Here is a 16,367-nt window from a genome sequence, read left to right on the forward strand (position 1 = left end):
GTGGCCTCTCCCGCCGCGGAGCACAGGCTCCGGACGCGCAGGCCCAGCGGCCACGGCCCACGGGCCCAGCCGCTCCGCGGCACGCGGGATCCCCCCAGACCGGGGCAAGAACCCATGCCCCCCGCATCGGCAGGCGGACTCCCAACCACTGCGCCACCAGGGAAGCCCTCAACTTAGTTTTTGTGAGTGGTGTAAGATGAGGGTCAAGTTTCATTCTTTTACTTGTGAATACCCAATTTTCCCAGCACAATTTGTTGACGAGATTGTCTTTTCTCCATTGAGTATTCTTGCTTCTCTTGTCAAATATTAGTTGACCATATAGGCTTGGGTTTATTTCTGGGCTCCGGATTCTGTTCCACTGATCTATTTGTTTGTTTTTATTCCAGTACCATACTGTTTTAGTTACTATAGCTTGAAATCAAGAAGTGTGATGCAGAGGTGGGTGTTCTTAAGAGGTTAAAAGATCTATGAGCGGAGAGGCATTGGCACTGCTTAGGGTCATGGGAACGCTTCATGCTTGAATGGAGAGAGAAAACTGTCCAAAGGACATTGTGGGGCAAGGCACCTTAGAAAGAGCAGACAGATTTGCCAAACACTTTGAGGTATGAAAGAATTAGGAATGTTTAGGAAACCATGAGTTCACAGTGACTGTGGCTTGACTGTGAGGGGTGAGATGAGGGGCTCCAAGAACCACATTAAGAACTTTGTGTGTCTTGGTGACACCCCTCCTGGGTCACTGTCTACCCTGGGTGTTGAATCAGGTACCATCTCTGCTGTGAGTTTCTAGATGGCAACTGTTTTGAAAACAAGTCTTTTTTTTTTTTTTTTTTAACATCTTTATTGGAGTATAATTGCTTGTCTTGAAAATAAGTTTTTCTTTAGAACTTCTAGAGGTTAAAGGACGTCCCTAGGAGCCTCCTTTCTACTAGTTGTTTTTAATCTGCCAGTCACTGGCCCCAAACAATGCCCAGGCCTTCTCCATGTTCAGGGATCCTTGGGGAAGTATTTCTTTTCAAAGGCTGATGTGAGCAAATGACCCATCCACCATGAGGTCCTGTAAGGTGACTGTAGTTAGTAGTTGTGACATGGTGTCTGCAAGAGAGTAGAAGAAGAAGGCAGTCCAAGAGTGCTCCAGGCTGGAAGAGTTTGCTCCCATCTGGGCAAATTCATTGTCATCCTTTTATCCTGGGTTCTCCAACAGTACAATGACCTGCATGGCAATCTCTTAAATAGAATTTTATGTCAAGGGCAATTAGTCTGCTAGGTAGATCCTTACTGTGTTAACAGTTTGGCTTTCTGGTTTGTATCTTGTCTCTTGGATATTTGATCTGCAGGAATTGGCCTCTCCTTGGGGTTTGGGACCCGAACGGTGTAGTGGAGACCCTTTGGAGTTAGGGAAAGCCCGCAGAGAGGAGTTTAATGAAAGGGATAGTGGGTCACCGACTTCAAGAACAATCTCCCCAGCTACTGACCTTGGCATCTGGGCACAGGCCAGCATCAGAATTTGTCAAAACTACACTAAACTCTCCCTCTGCCATGCAGGTTAATAGGTGGGATCTCAGATATGGAATCCAAGCAATTCACTGTAAGGACGAGGACATGAGAAATATCCAATACACACTTGAAGAATTTGCATGCACTTTCCCATATGCACATTTGCTTCAAATGTCGAATTTGGGACCTTTGGGGACAGTTTGGACAATGAGATCAATATGAATAAACTTTTCTGCTTTTTGGTACCCTCTTCCATGTGGTGAGTTTCTGGTCTTATGGTCTGACCATTTGGTGATATATGTTAGATGAATGATCTCTCTGATCTGAGAGAGATAATGGAGAATATAGTTTGTTAATCTTTTCTGGTTTTCTGTTTGTCTATTTATGAGCTTAAGTCAATTAAGAATTTTGTACCAATTAGAAGGAAAAAAAAATCTCTCTGAGATTTTTTTTTTTTTTTGATACACGGGCCTCTCACTATTGTGGCCTCTCCCGTTGTGGAGCACAGGCTCCGGACGCGCAGGCTCAGCAGCCATGGCTCACGGGCCCAGCCGCTCCACGGCATGTGGGATCTTCCCGGACCGGGGCACGAACCCGTGTCCCCTGCATCGGCAGGCGGACTCTCAGCCACTGCCCCACCAGGGAAGCCCCATCTCTGAGATTTTAACTAGGGAGTTTTGGTGTTTAGTGCTGCCCTGTGGCTGAAGCTGTAGAACAGAAGCTATAGGTTCTCTCTGTGTCTGTGCACCTGTACTTGATAAAAGAACTTTACCTTCATGATGTCATTGTGAAATGTTCTCCTACTTCAATAGAGAATTAATAAGTTCTATTATTATGTTTACATCTTGATGTAAGAAAAAGTGATCAAGGTTTCACATCTTGATCATAAAGTAACAAGTGGGCTAGCCAAGGTACAGACACATGCGGTATTGACTTAGACAAGCAGACCCAAACAGGCCTTCGCTAGGTGACAACTTGAAGTCTAGCCTTCAAAGACTTTTTTCATCCTTAAAGTACTTACTTTGGGTGAAGGATTTGCTCTCGCTCACCATCTAAATGTTTTAATACATTTTCTAATTATTTTGCATTTAACTTTTCAAGAAGTTGTTTTTAACTTGGCAAGCGGGTATAAATTCCAAGGCAAGAGTGATAGCTTACTTTTGACAGAAAGAAAAAAAAAAAAACCTTTATTTTGTGAGGAAAGGCCAGTGGAATCCCTTCAATATAAGATGATGGCTGGAATTTTGCAAAACTGTTTGCTCTGTGTATGTGTGTTATATGTCAAAAATCTCAATCCAAAGACATTTTGAAATATTAACTTTTGGGGGCATAGCATAGAAAGCACAAATTAACTTGGAAAGAGATCTTATTTGAATGTATCTAATTCATGGATATGATATGTCTTTCTGCTACACAAATTTTTATTTCTTTCATTTTTAAGGCTAAGAAAAACTCATGTGTACCATTATTGAGTTAACTCTCATTTTTTGGTTGCAAATTGGATTTCTTCATTATATTTTGTATCTTATTAATATTCCTATGGGAACATATCGACATTTCTGGATTTATGTAATATCAGTAGTTTTACTGAATGCCTTTGTTTTTCTGTGACTATTTTGTTGGATTTTTTTGTAGGTAGTCAATATGATGCCATATTGTTTGAAAAGTAGTGAGTTAGACCTTTTCAATAATCAGTCTTCTTATATTTTAATGTAATCACAGTGATCTCTACGATTCTATTAAATATTAGCAGCGCAGCTTAGTTTTTATTAAATCTCTCCATAAGCAAATCACATAAATCACATACTAGTTCCTTTTGAGAAGGTGCATTGTTTGGCTCTGTTAGTCCTTTAGGAGACTTTACGCCTAGTACAAAAAACACTGTACATCTATTAGGTCACAGTAAAGGACCGGTTGCCTTTCACAGAGAATTGAACTGAATGCTCAGAACAGCTGAGAAGGTGTCATCACCCAACTGCTGACATGAGAGCAGTTAAGGATCTAGTCAGGGTTGCACAGCTGGTGGGCGCTGGGCCCGGGGTCTCCCCATCTTTTGTTCGTGCTTTCTCAAGGCAGTGCAAGACACGGGCGTAGTGACCCCTGGAGCCCAGAAGAGAGGGGTGAACCTTAACAAGGACTTCAAGGAAAAAAAAAAGTAAGCCTTTGGCTAGACCTGGAAACATGGGCATCATAGCAACAGGCTGAGCCAAGGAAGCATTCTGGAAGGGGAGATGGGGGTCATACTTTTGAACCGAGAAATCACTGGATAACTCAAGACTGGTTTCAGTGCAAAATGCAGAATGTCAACTTGTTGGGGGGAAAGACAAAGGAGTCAGGGGGTGCGTTGCCCGTGGGAGCCTGGGAGAATTTGGTGGGTACGGGACATTCTGAGCAGGCTGCTGACCTGGTCAGATGGAGGCTTCAGTCAGGTCAAGAACAGAAGGAAGTCTTGATGGCCGGTGCACCAGCAGTTAGCAGGCTGCTGCCTAAGTAAGGGGAAGAGAGAATGAAGGACGGCACTGAATGTCAGTGAGATTTGCAAAGAGTAGAGGTGTGTACAGTGTCACAGATGAAAATCCAGTACGATTTTTCACTTACGTATTCGGGTAATATCGCCTGGACATCATGAGATTTAAGCCAGTGAAGAGCTTCCACCCTTTGGGGACAGAGGTATCTTCTCCGCAAAGTTGGAAGTGACAAGCCCATGAGGGATGAGCTGCCCAAATGCAATAAGGTGGCTTGAAAAAAGAGATACTCTTCAGCTCTTGGGATCCCAGAAAAATACTTAGATGTGGTGATATTGGAGCTGATGTTATGATATGCATAATGGGAATGCTGGAACAGATATTTTAGTTAAGATTAAAGGTCGCTCACCCTTGCGCTGGAATTTATGCTCTGGAAATAGACAGAGGAGCAGGTAAAGGCTGGAGAATTGGGTGGAGGTCTTCTGTGCTAAGCGGGAGCTCAGCCGTCCTGCTGGATAAATGTCCTTTCATCTTCCAGGAGGCAGGAGCCAGACTCAGGCTTTGAGCCTTCTTGGAATGCAAAGCAGTGTCAGAAGCATGGAGAGGGACACCCTGGTCACACAGATTGGAGTCTGTCGAGCAGCAGAACAAGAAGAGGTCTGTGGGAACATTGGGTGGGCTCTAGGGACCCCTTTCAGAACCTACTTCCTATCCCTGAGGTCCACAGCCCAGAAACATAACCTCCTGTTTGCTGTTTGGACCACATGGCCCAGTAGTACTAGGGTGTCACTCTGTATCAAATCCGAGAATCGTAGACTGAGTCATGGTCCTTGGAGCTACGACTGAGTGCCGCCGCAGCTGGAGTCACGAGAGCATCCCCGTGTCTCCTAGACCCGTGTGCACTCCTGCATCCTCACCTGGTGGTGTCAACTCCGTGCTATTGTCCTCCACACCACCTGTTCTTTAAGCCCCACAGACCATAATTTCAGAGCGGGGAGAGGGTGTGACCTGGCCTGTCCCAGGATGTCCCTGGATTTGGTGAGTGAATGAGTGGATACATTAATGACTGAACCCCCTTTCAGCTGTTTATTCATAATTTAGATGTTCCTACGTGGTCACCCCTGGACATCCACCCCACTACCTTCCTCCTCCCACCGCCCCCCCCTTGCTGCAGGGTTGCAGGTGTCCCCCGTCGCTGTCCCTGACTCCTGTCCTGTCCTGTCTTGATTGTTGGTCACCATCTTCCAAAATCATGGCCATGTAGTAGACCTTCCCAGTACTTTTCCAGCCAAGAATCATGTGCCATCTGCGACGTCTCAGTGATCAGTCGTGTAAACCCCCCTCGTCCTGTCTCAGTGCACTTTGCTTGCTTGCTTGGTACTGCCCACTTGCTCCCCCTTTGCCTCAGTAAATATGCCAGCAACGTTCACAGAGTGGAATGTGTGGATGCGGTTTTCCCGAGCTCTCCAGAACACACTCCTGGGTAAGTTACTCTGACTGGTCAGTCCGGTGACATTTCTCTGGCTTCACTTTGATGCAAACAGAGCAATTTGTTGAGTTGTGTGTCTATCTTACCATCAGGTGACCAGACTGGCCTAATCGTGATACCAAGACATCCTGCCAGCATCTTTGCATGGAAATGCGGGTGTCTTCTGTGTTTCAACTGCTATTCTGACTGGTGTTCATTAAGGGACAACACTGTGGGGAGAGCGGAGGGACAGCGGCTTTGCCTCTGACAGCTGGGCATGCCAGCCTTGTTTCTCCTGCACGGCTGCAGAAGCCCATGGCTTAATATCTCTGAACCCGGCTTCATGCACTAGAAAAGGAGGAATAACAATTAAATCTTGCAGAAATGTGGTGAGGACTAATGATAGAATTTACTCTAAAAATAAACACGGATCTCAACCACAAACGATAGCAACAAAATTGACAATAGCAGCAATGGGAGTGGACGTTGATATTTTCAGAAGAAAAATATGCCCTGTGGAATAAGAAATTATGTTTGTTCACTGCTCTATGAGACACTTCTGTGGCCAAAGACTTGCCAACAAGTAAGTCTGATGCGATGTCAGCCCCCCTTCCCCAGGGCTTACATTAGCAGGGGCGTTAGAGCCCAGTTGACACTCACTCTACTTGCCCTGGTGCTTGGGTAGGTTCTGTTGCCCCTGTGCCTTTCTGAAATGAAACATGAGGCTTCCAGCACATTCTGCCTCTTAGATGGCTGTGTTGGCCAGTTGCTTGGGATCCCCAGGGCTGTCTAAACCCTTCTCAGTCTTTTGGTCCATTTCAGTGCTCAGCTCAGAGAATTGCTGACCCAGAACATCTCTCTTTGGGCATCGCTACCCATCTGTCTTTCTTTAGGGTTAATTTGGTCCATTTGTAACCCCCGCAAAGACTGTGAAACCCCTGAGTGCCGGAACTGCATCGTGATTTTGTGACTTGTTCCTTTCCCCACCAGCTCACAGGATACCTCTGCACTCATCTACCTGCTCACCTGGTCCGAGTGAAATCCACAGTCAGAGACAAGGCGCTTCTCAGCTGTGGATGCCTGTGGTTGTCAGATCTCTGGATTCTGTGAGTTGAAGTGTCGAGTTACCCCAGCCAGCAGGGCTGGAATATTACTGACACATGGCCATTGGTCACCTCCCTTTTTTAAGGATCCATGATGGCTTTGAGTGTATGGGAAAAGGTAAAACCCCACAGGGTCCATGACAGTCCTGAGTCTGCATCAACTGAATCTAAGGGCATCAGGAATTGCTCTGCCAAAGCCTGGCTGAGACAGGGGGACTTTCGTGAAGATTTTTCAGGCTGAGTTCATATATCATGCTAGTCTCATGCCCAGACCCCTGTCTCTGTCTGTCTCTGTCTCAGTGGGTATTTCTGGTCTCTCCTCTCACATGGCATTCTCCGACTTTCTGCAAAGCCAAGAGGTCAGTGTGAGACAGGGAAGTGTTGGGTCACACCATAGAGTGTATTCCTGGCCCCATCAGGGAAATTGGGTAATGCGGGCATTCTTAGTGAGGAAAGGACCCGTTGGCAAGAGAAAGGTGTTCTGCAAATGTGTGGCTGTTTACAGGGGTGTTGTCCTGAAGACCTGGGCAGGGTGGGAACCCGTAGAAAATTCTAGATTGTCCCCCTTTCTGAAAGGTGTCAGCCACTCATGATTGATTCCAGGTTAATATGAGGGACGCTCTTGAGGCTTGTCTCAGGAGTGGACATCGCTGTGAGTACAGCTGTATGCGGGACAAGATAAAGGAGGCAACTACACCTTCATTCTGGAGGGGAGGGCCCAGGGCTTGGGAGTGGGAGGGCCTGAGGGAACGGTAGGGCACCTGCCTGGATGCACATTTCTGCCTCCTCCCTCCCCACCCCCCCAGCGGGCATCCTTTTCTCGCCTATGTGTCCAGCTGCTCACTCCACCTGGGCTCTGGGATGAACTTGCCAGGACTGGAAAGGCACAGGAAGGGCACGTTTTTCTTTCTTTTAGGACTCTCCCTAATGCAAGGCTGCAAAAGCGCTGCCCTCACCCCTCCTCTAACTCTCTCTGCTTTTACTTTCTTTAACTCTTTATTTTATATTGGAGTATAGCCGATTAACAGTGTTGTGATAGTTTCAGGTGCACAGCAAAGTGACTCAGCCATACATATACATGTATCCATTCTCCCCCAAACTCCCCTCCCATCCAGGCTGCCACATAACATTGAGCAGAGTTCCCTGTGCTATACAGTAGGTGCTTGTTGGTTATCCATTTTAAATATAACAGTGTGTACATGTCAATCCCAAACTCCCTAACTATTCCCTCCCTCCTCCCTTCCCCCCATGTAACCATAAGTTTGTTCTCTAAGTTTGTGAGTCTGTTTTCGTTTTGTAAATAAGTTCATTTGTATCATTTCTTTTTAGATTCCGCATATAAGTGGTATCATATATTTCTCTTTCTCTGTCTGACTGACTGCACTCAGTATGACAATCTCTAGGTCTCTCCATGTTCCTGCAAATGGCATTATTTCATTCTATTTTTATGGCTGAGTAATATTCCATTGTATATATGTACCACATCTTCCTTATCCATTCCTCTGTTGATGGACATTTAGGTTGCTTCCATGTCTTGACTATTGTAAAACTGCTGCAATGAACATTGGGGTGCATGTATCCTTTCGAATCATGTTTTTCTCTAGATATATGCCCAGGAGTGTGATTGCAGAGTCATATGGTAGCTCCATTTTTAGTTTTCTAAGGAACCTCCATACGGTTCCTCATAGTGGCTGTACCAATTTACATTCCCACAAACAGTGCAAGAGGGTTCCCTTTTCTCCACACCCTCTCCAGCATTTATTGTTTGTAGGTTTTTTGATGACCAGTATGAGGTGATATCTCATTGTGGTTTTGATTTGCACTTCTCTAATGATTAGTGATGCTGAGCATCGTTTCATGTGTTTGTAGGCAACCTGTATATCTTCTTTGGAGAAATGTCTGTTTAGGTCTTCTGCCCAATTTTTTGATTGGGTTGTTTGTTTTTTTGATATTGAGCTGCATGAGCTGCTTGTATGAGTTGGAGATTAATCCTTGGTCAGTTGCTTCGTTTGCAAATATTTTCTCCCATTCTGAGGGTTGTCTTTTCATCTTGTTTATGGTTTCCTTTGTTGTACAAAAGCTTTTAAGTTTCATTAGGTCCCATTTTTTAATTTTTGTTTTTATTTCCATTTCTCTAGGAGGTGGATCAAAAAGGATCTTGCTGTGATTTATGTCATAGAGTGTTCTGCCTATGTTTTCCTCTAAGATTTGTATAGTGTCTGGCCTTACATTTATGTCTTTAATCCATTTTGAGTTTATTTTTGTGTATGGTGTTAGGGAGTGTTCTAATTTCATTCTTTTAGACGTAGCTGTCCAGTTTTCCCAGCACCACTATTGAAGAGGCTGTCTTTTCTCCACTGTATTCTTGCCTCCTTTATCAAAGATAAGATGACCATATGTGTGTGGGTTTATCTCTGGGCTTTCTATCCTGTTCCATTGATCTATATTTCTGTTGTTCTGCCAGTACCATATTATCTTGATTATTGTAGCTTTGTAGTATAGTGTGTAGTCAGGGAGCCTGATTCCTCCAGCTCAAGATTGCTTTGGCTACTCAGGGTCTTTTGTGTTTCCATAAAAATCGTGAAACTTTTGGTTCTAGTTCTGTGAAAAATGCCATTGGTAGCTTGACAGTGATTGCACTGATTCTGTAGATTGCTTTGGGTTGTATAGTCATTTTCACAATGTTGATTCTTCTAATCCAAGAATATGATATATCTCTGTTTGTTGGTATCATCTTTAATTTCTTTCATCAGTGTCTTATAGTTTTCTGCATACAAGTCTTTTGTCTCCTTAGGTAGGTTTATTCCTAGGTAGTTTATTCTTCTTGTTGCAGTGGTAAATGGGAGTGTTTCCTTAATTTATCTTTCAGATTTTTCATTGGTAGTGTATAGGAATGCAAGAGATTTCTGTGCATTAATTTTGTATCCTGCTACTTTACCAAATTCATTGATTAGCTCTAGTGGTTTTCTGGTAGCATCTTTAGGATTCTCTATGTATAGTATCATGTCATCTGCAAATGGTGACAGTTTTACTTCTTGTCTTCCTATTTGGATTCCTTTTATTTCTTTTTCTTCTCTGATTGCTGTGGCTAAAACTTCCAAAACTATGTTGAATAATAGTGGTGAGAGTGGACAACCTTGTCTTGTTCCTGATCTTAGTGGAAATGGTTTTAGTTTTTCACCATTGAGAATGGTGTTGGATGTGGGTTTGTCATATATGGCCTTTATTATGTTGAAGTAAGTTCCCTCTATGCCTACTTTCTGGAGAGTTTTTATCAAAAATGAGTGTTGAATTTTGTTGAGAGCTTTCTCTGCATCTATTGAGATGATCATATGGTTTTTCTCCTTCAATTTGTTAATATGGTGTATCACATTGATTGATTTGCGTATATTGAAGAATCCTTGCATTCCTGGGATAAACCACACTTGATCATAGTGTATGATCCTTTTAATGTGCTGTTGGATACTGTTTGCTAGTATTTTGTTGAGGATTTTTACATCTATGTTCATCAGTGATATTGGCCTGTAGTTTTCTTTCTTTGTGTCACTATTTTTTTTTTTTTTTTTTTTGCAGTCCACGGGACTCTCACTGTTGTGGCCTCTCCTGTTGTGGAGCACAGGCTCTGGACATGCAGGCTCAGCAGCCATGGCTCACAGGCCTAGCTGCTCCACGGCATGTGGGATCTTCCCAGACCAGGGCACGAACCCGTGTGCCCTGCATCGGCAGGCGGACTCTCAACCACTGCGCCACCTGGGAAGCTCTCTTTATGACATCTTTGTCTGGTTTTGGTATCAGGGTGATGGTGGCCTCGTAGAATGAGTTTGGGAGTGTTCCTCCCTCTGCTATATTTTGGAAGAGTTTGAGAAGGATAGGTTTTAGCTCTTCTCTAAATGTTTCATAGAATTCACCTGTGAAGCCATCTGGTCCTGGGCTCTTGTTTGCTGGAAGATTTTTAATCACAGTTGTAGTTTCAGTGCTTGTCATTGGTCTGTTCATTTTTTTATTTCTTCTTGGTTCAGCCTCAGGAGGTTGTGCTTTTCTAAGGGTTTGTCCATTTCTTCCAGGTTGTCCATTTTACTGGCATATAGTTACTTGTAGTAATCTCTCATGATCCTTTGTATTTCTGCAGTGTCAGTTGTTACTTCTCCTGTTTCATTTCTAAGTCTATTGAGTTGAGTCTTCTCCCTTTTTTTCTTGATGAGTCTGGCTAGTGGTTTATCGATTTTGTTTACCTTCTCAGAGAACCAGCTTTTAGTTTTATTGATCGTTGTTATTGTTCCCTTTATTTCTTTTTCATGTATTTCTGATCTGATCTTTATGTGTTCTTTCCTTCTGCTAACTTTGGAGTTTTTTTTGTTCTTCTTTCTCTAATTGTTTTAAGTGTAAGGTTAGGTTGTTTATTTGAGATGTTTCTTGCTTCTTGAGGTAGGATTGCATTGCTATAAATGTTCCTCTTAGAGCTGCTCTTACTGCATCCCATTAGTTTTGGGTCGTCGTGTTTTGATTGTCATTTGTTTCTAGGTATTTTTTTATTTCCTTTTTGATTTCTTCACTGATCTCTTGGTTATTTAGTAGAGTTTTGTTTAGCCTCCATGTGTTTGTATTTTTTACAGGCTTTTTTTTTTTTTCCTGTGATTGATATCTAGTCTCATAGTGTTGTGGTCAGAAAAGATACTTGATACAATTTCAATTTTCTTAAATTTATCAGGGCTAGATTTGTGACCCAAGATATTGTCTACCCTGGAGAATGTTCCATGAGCACTTGAGACAAAGTGTATTCTGTTATTTTTGGGTGGAATGTCCTATAGATATCAATTAAGTCCATCTTGTTTAATGTGTCATTTAAAGCTTGTGTTTCCTTATTTATTTTCATTTTGGATGATATGTCCACTGGTGAAAGTGAGGTGTCAAAGTCCCCTACTACGATTGTGTTACCGTCGATTTCCCTTTTTATGTCTGTTAGCATTTGCCTTATGTATTGAGGTGCTCCTATGTTGGGTGCATAAATATTTACAATTGTTATATCTTCTTCTTGGATTGATCCCTTGATCATTATGTAGTGTCCTTCTTCATCTCTTATAATAGTCTTTATTTTAAAGTCTATTTTGTCTGATGTGGGAATTGCTACTCCAGCTTTCTTTTGATTTCCATTTGCATGGAATATCTTTTTCCATCCCTTCACTTTCAGTCTGTGTGTGTCCCTAGGTCTGAAATTGGTCTCTTGTAGACAGCATATATACGGGTCTTGTTTCTGGGTCCATTCAGCCGGTCTATGTCTTTTGGTTGGAGCATTTAATCCATTTACATTTAAGGTATTTATCAATATGTATGTTCCTATTACCATTTTTAAAATTGTTTCAGGTTTGTTATTGTAGGTCTTTTCCTCCTCTTGTGTTTCTTGCCTAGAGAACTTCCTTTCACATTTGTTGTAAAGCTGGTTTGGTGGTGCTGAATTCTCTTAGTTTTTGCTTGTCTGTAAAGGTTTTAATTTCTCCATCGAATCTGAATGAGATCCTTGCTAGGTAATCTTGGTTGTAGTTTTTTCCCTTTCATCAGTTTAAATATGTCCTGCCACTCCCTTCTGGCTTGCAAAGTTTCTGCTGAAAGATCAGCTGTTAACCTTATGGGGATTCCCTTGTATGTTATTTGTTGCTTTTCGCTTGCTGCTTTTAATATTTTTTTCTCTTTATTTAATTTTTGATAGTTTGGTTAATATGTGTCTTGGTGTGTTTCCCCTTGGATTTAGCCTGTATAGGATTCTCTGTGCTTCCTGGACTTGGGTGACTATTTCCTTTCCCACGTTAGGGAAGGTTTCCACTATAACCTCTTCAAATATTTTCTCAGACCCTTTCTTTTACTCTTCATCTACTGGAACCCCGATAATTCAAGTGTTGGTGTGTTTAATGTTGCCCCAGAAGTCTCTGAGACTGTCCTCAATTCTTTTCATTCTTTTTTCTTTATTCTTCTCCTCAGCAAGTATTTCCACTATTTTATTTTCCAGGTCACTTATCCGTTTTTCTGCCTCAGTTATTCTGGTATTGATTCCTTCTAGAGAATTTTAAATTTCATTTATTGTGTTGTTCATCATTGTTTGTTTGCTCTTTAGTTCTTCTACGTCCTTGTTAAACGTTTCTTGTATTTTCTCCATTTTATTTCCAAGATTTTGGATTGTCTTTACTATTATTATTCTGAATTATTTTCCAGGTAGACTGCCTATTTCCTCTTCATTTGTTCAGTCTGGTGGACTTTTACCTTGCTCCTTCATCTGCTGCATATTTATCTGTCTTCTCATTTTGTTTAACTTAATGGGTTTTGGGGTCTCCTTTTTGCAAGCTGCAGGATCATAGTTCCCATTGTTTTTGATATCTGCCCCCAGTGGGTGAGGTTGATTCAGTGGGCTGTGTAGGCTTCCTGGTGGAGGGGACTGGTGCCTGTGTCCTGGTGGGTGGGACTGCATCTTGTCTTTCTGGTGGGCAGGCTCATGTCCAGTGGTGTGTTTTGGGGTGTATGTGAACTTAGTATGATTTTAGGTAGCCTCTCTGCTAATGGATGGGGTTTTGTTCCTGTCTTCCTAGTTGTTTGGCATGGGGCACCCAACACTGGGGCTTGCTGGCCATTGGGTGGAGCTGGGTCTTAGTGTTGAGACAGAGATCTCTGGGAGAGCTCTTGCTGATTGATATTACATGGGGCCAGGAGGTCTCCGGTGGTCCAATGTCCTGAACTTTGCTCTCCCACTTTGGAGGCTCAGGCCTGATGACCAGCCAGAGCACAATGACCCTGTCAATCACATGGCTCAGAAGAAAAAATATAAAAAAATTAAAAAAAGAACAGTAAAATAAAAAAATAATAGAATAAAAAAATAAATTAAAAAAAGAAGAGAGCAACCAAACCAATAAACAAATCCACCAATGATAACAAGCACTAAAAACTAAACTAAGATAAACATAAAAATCAGAAAGAAGTCAGTTGCATACAGCAAACCCCAAGTCTACTGTTGCTCCCAAAGTCCACCACCTCAATTTTGGGAACATTCCTTGCCTATTCAGGTATTCCACAGATGCAGGGGTCCTCAAGTTGATTGTGGGGATTTAATCTGCTGCTCCTGAGGCTGCACAGGGAAATTTCCATTTCTCTTCTTTGTTCGCACAGCTCCTGGGGTTCAGCTTTGGTTTTGGCCCGCCTCTGCGTGTAGGTCGCCCTCAAGCATGTTTCCCGCCCAGACAGGAGGCGGTTAAAGCAGTGGCTGATTAGGGCTCTCTTGCTCTCTCAGGCCGGGGAGTGGGAGGGGTACGGTAGTCATAATTGGAATGTGGGGCAAGCCTGCAGCATCAGAGTTCAGCATGACATTGTAACAGCCTGAGGTGTTCTGTGTGTTCTCCCGGGGAAATTGTCCCTGGATCTCGGGACCCTGGCCATGCATGCTGCACAGGCTCCCGGGGGTTGTGGATAGTGACCTGTGCTTGCACACGGGATTCTTGGTGGCTGCAGCAGTAGCATTAGAGTTTCATGCCCGTCTCTGGTTGTCTGAGCTGATAGCCATGGCTCACACCTCTCTGGAGCTTGTTTAGGCAGTGCTCTGCCTTCTGTGGGCAGATAGGGCAAGAATTCCCCCTCCTCGCACACCCTGAAACAATGGTCTCTTGCCTCTTAGGCAGTCCCAGACCTTTTCCCGGACTCCCTACCAGCTAGCTGTGGCGCACTAGCCCCCTTAAGGCTGTGTTATGTAGCCAACCCCAGTCCTCTCCCTGGGGTCTGACCTCCGAAGCCCAAGCCTCAGCTCCCAGCCCCCGCCCGCCCCGGCAGGTGAGTGGACAAGACTCTCGGGGTGGTGAGTGCCGGTCGGCACCGATCCTCTGTGCGGGAATCTCTCCGCTTTGCCCTCCGCGCCCCCGTTGCTGCGCTCTCCTCCATGGCTCCGAAGCTTTCCCCCTCCGCCACCCGCAGTCTCTGCCCACAAAGGGGCTTCCTAGTGTGTGGAAACCTTTCCTCCGTCACGGCTCCCTCCCACTGGTGCAGGTCCCGTCCCTATGCTTTTGTCTCTGTTTTTTCTTTTTTCTTTTGCCCTACCCCGGTGCGTGGGGAGTTTCTTGCCTTTTGGGAGGTCTGAGGTCTTCTGCCAGTGTTCAGGAGGTATTCTGTAGGAGCTGTTCCACACATAGATGTATTTTTGATGTATTTTTGGGGAGGAAGGTGATCTCCACGTCTTACTCCTCTGCCATCTTGAAGGTGCTCCCTATTTTCCTTTCTTGCTTTTCTTACATCCTGCCTCCCTCTCCCCCCACCCCTCCCCCTCCTCCTGTTCCCCCTCTCCCTGCGTTTTGCTTTAAGTGCTTCACATTTACAAACTGAGATTATCTGAAGACTTAGTCTCAGATTCTTGTTTTGCATTGTGCAATAATAATTATGCAGAGATAACAATATGGTTTGTGAATCTGCCTTCATTGTTTCTTCCAGACAAAGCTGCCCTCCTTTGAGAATGACTTTTATTTTGCTGGTTTATAGTCTTGAATAATGCTTTTAGAAAGGGTCTGTGTTTGGTAGGTTTTCTGAGTCTCTGTATGTGTAAGGCTTTCCTCCTCCCTCCCCCTCCTCCCCTCCACAGATGAACTCCAGAGAAGTTGCATCAGGAGTATCAGGTTCACAATAATTTTCCTTGAGGACTCTGACCTGTCCTCCTACAGTATACAGTGCTGTGGATGGTGGCTAAGGCCATTTTATTCTCATTTTTCTGAAGATAATGAACTTCTCAGAGGCTTTTAGAAATCTCCCTTTATCCTTGACATGAAGAAATCTCCCTGCATCTGGCTGAATACCCCAGAAGCAGAGGTTGATGGAGGTGGGGTGCCAGGTGCTCACCTGAATTCAGCACTTGTGGGAGAAGGGGAGAAAGAGGATGGACCCTGACAGCACCTTGGGCGACTTGGGTGGCATCTGATATTTCTTCTATCAAGTCAGTGGGATTTAGATTGAGACAAGACACAGAAACGTGCACTCATTCCACACGTTTGGTCCATTCTTGTCTCTCCTGAACATGTCCATCTTCTGCTGCCCTTTACCCATAAGAGAAAAGCAGGCTCTAGCTTCAGCTCCTAAAGCTTACACACACACACATGCACGCACTGCCAGTCCCCTGGCCCTCTTATTGCTCATGGGGCTCCCTGTTTCTTCACAGCCCAGCTCTGTGTACAGAAACTTTGTCTCCTTTATGCCTCCCATGCTGCCCTCCATGATGTCCCCGTGGAGCGTGGGGGCTAGCCTGTGAAAGATGCTGGGGCACGACATGGCTGGGACCCAGGTGTCCTGCTGTGGCTGCTCTGCTCTTGACTCTGCACTTTCAGCCACGTCTTTTTATTTGGGAAAGGAAAAAAAATAAAGGTAAATCAGAGAATTACCTTCCTGAACTTTGAAATTAGAAAAATTACATTTCTACCTTCCGTTCATTTAAGTGCACCAGGGACCACAGTGCCCACGCTTCCTGCACTGACGCTGGGGTGCACTCGGGCGTGTCCTGACACTCATGGCCATCCATCCATGCAAGCGCGTCTCCATGGGGCTGCCCTGTTCCACCCCACCCTGGAGCCCTCAAAGTCTTTACTGCTTCTCTAGAAGATGCCAGATGAAATCACTGGTTGCTAAATACAGCCCAGAGCATGAGCTATTTTCTTAGATGCCTGAGTGAGTGGAGTCAGTGTCTGCAGCCTCCCTCTGAAGAGAGTGAAGATAAATGCCTTTACTTATCTCCAAGAATTTGCATAGTACGAAACTGCTTGGAGAGATATATTCCAACCTAAATGATTTCTTATTACACGTTCCAAAAAAAAAAAAAAAAAAAAAAAG

Source organism: Lipotes vexillifer, unplaced genomic scaffold (genome assembly GCF_000442215.2).
Source record: "Lipotes vexillifer unplaced genomic scaffold, Lipotes_vexillifer_v1.1 scaffold1359, whole genome shotgun sequence".
Lineage (NCBI taxonomy): Eukaryota > Metazoa > Chordata > Mammalia > Artiodactyla > Lipotidae > Lipotes > Lipotes vexillifer.